Source organism: Anoplophora glabripennis, unplaced genomic scaffold, assembly GCF_000390285.2.
Source record: "Anoplophora glabripennis isolate ALB-LARVAE unplaced genomic scaffold, Agla_2.0 scaffold185, whole genome shotgun sequence".
NCBI lineage: Eukaryota > Metazoa > Arthropoda > Insecta > Coleoptera > Cerambycidae > Anoplophora > Anoplophora glabripennis.
In genome coordinates this window covers 323372-325691 of record NW_019416354.1, presented here as the reverse complement: position 1 = coordinate 325691, position 2320 = coordinate 323372, and the positions used below count along the sequence as shown (strand labels likewise).

Here is a 2320-nt window from a genome sequence, read left to right as displayed (position 1 = left end):
TTTGCACATTTGAATGCACGCTCGTTAATAGCACACATAGGATTAATAAAAGAAATTATTTCCAACAAAAAATTTTCAGTTGTGGCTGTTTCGGAAACGTGGTTAAACACTAATATTTGTGATAGTACCGTTATATTGCAAAATTATAACATATACAGACAAGATCGTGATGGTAGCTGTGGAGGAGTTGCATTGTATGTGAATAACTCTTTGAAAAGTAAGAGGATTGTTACGGATAAGGTAGGTCAAACTGAGCAATTATGGGTGGAAATTTTACATGATCATTGCAAGTTAGCGGTATGTGCTCTTTACAAACCTCCACGATATAAGGTCTGTCAATTTCTTTCAGACCTGGATGAGTCTTTCAATTATATATTAACTAAATATGATTATATTTTATGTGGTGGAGACTTCAACATTGATTACTTAGATATTAATAGTTCACAAGTTAAAAAACTTACTGATATTCTTAATACATATGAACTTGATCAAATCATTGATCAACCTACACGGGTCACTGCTAGTAGTTGTACCTTATTAGATTACATTATTGTATCAAAATCTTTGAAAATCAAATCAACAAATGTTTATGAAATTTCTAAAATATCTGACCATAAGTTGGTATCATGTTCACTAAATTTTAGTATAGTAAAATCTGAACCTTTCATGTATACATTTCGCGATTTAAAAGATATTGATCAGGATAAACTATTAGAGGACTTTTGTGCACTACCAACTGCAAATATTTTTCAATTGGGGAATGTTGATGATAAAGTGGCCTTATTAAATAATCTAATCACTGAATTGTTTGACAAGCACGCCCCGGTAAAAACAGTTTTAATTAGTAAGAAAAAATCACCTTGGCTTACTGATACGATAAGACAGATGATTAAGTTAAGGGACAGAACTTTAGTCAGATATAGGAAGTCTAAATTAACACTGGGATTATTATAAACAATTGCGCAATATAACAAACTCTGCTGTGACAAAAGAAAAAAAAGCTTATCTCGAATTTTCTATACGGACAAAAACTAGCAAAAATATTTGGCAAGATTTAAAAACTATGAATGATTAACAAAAGAAAAATTCAGCAGGTTTTAATGCAGATGACGTTAATGCCATCAATGATTTCTTTGTTAAGTCATGTAGAAGTGACTTTGTTGTTAATAGTGAGACTGTTGAGTATTATAAGCAACATACAAAACATGATATTGTCGAATTTTCTTTTAGTTTGGTAACAGAGAATGAAATATTTTTAGCGCTCAAATCTATTAAATCTACGGCGACGGGTGTTGATGGAATCGGTATTGGTTTACTTCTGCATTTGTGCCCTTATATTTTGCCTTTACTAAATCATATAATTAACTACTGCATTGAGTTTAGTGTATACCCTTCTCTATGGAAACTTTCTAAAGTAATACCGTTGCCTAAGACTAATACTGTAACAGATATAACAAGTCTCAGGCCAATTAGCATTTTACCAACTATGTCAAAAATTTTTGAATCTATTTTGAATCAACAGATAAGAAAACATATTATTATTAATAATATACTACCGTCTAATCAGTCAGGTTTTAGAAAAGGCTATAGTACAACAAGTGCCTTACTAGATGTTGTGGATGATGTGGTGCGGTCATTTGATAACAATGAGTTAACCATTTTAGTTCTCCTGGATTACAGCAAGGCATTTGACCGCATTAATCACTCATTACTTTTAGCAGTTTTACATTATTTTGGTTTCTGTTTGAAATCTACAGAGTTAATGAAGCAATACGTTACTGGTAGGCGTCAAAAAGTTTGTATAAAGGATAAATCCTCAGATATGTTGCCAGTAGAACACGGTGTTCCACAAGGTTCAATTCTTGGCCCACTTTTATATATATTATATACTAGTGAGTTCCAAAAAGTTCTAAGTACATGTAAATCTCATTTTTACGCCGACGATACTCAGCTGTATTATTCTTTTAAAGAGGCTGATATTGAACATGCTTGTAGGTTAATTAGTCAGGACTTAGCGCACATTACTGAAATTTCGAACTCTTTCTGTTTGTCTATAAATGCCGCAAAATCCAAAGTTATGTTGCTTGGTAGAAAAAAAGCAAAGCAGAGATGTGCGGGAAGGGTTAACATAATTTCTAATAATGTTGTTCTTGAAGTAACGCAAGTAGCAAAAAATTTGGGGCTCTATATTGATTCGGACTTAAGATTCACAGAACATGTTAATCATATTATTCAAAAATCTTTTGGTAACTTAAAACTAATTTATTCTAATAGAGATATGTTTACCAAGAAAACAAAAACTTTACTTTGTGAATCTCTT

At 31.7% G+C, this 2320-nt stretch overlaps 1 protein-coding gene across 1 annotated transcript in view; it reads left to right on the top strand.

Annotated features, from left to right (window-relative positions):
• LOC108906661 (sodium/potassium-transporting ATPase subunit alpha) overlaps positions 1-2320 on the top strand; it is an 83283-nt gene that overhangs the window by 16361 nt on the left and 64602 nt on the right. The gene's annotated exons all lie outside the window — the stretch shown is intronic.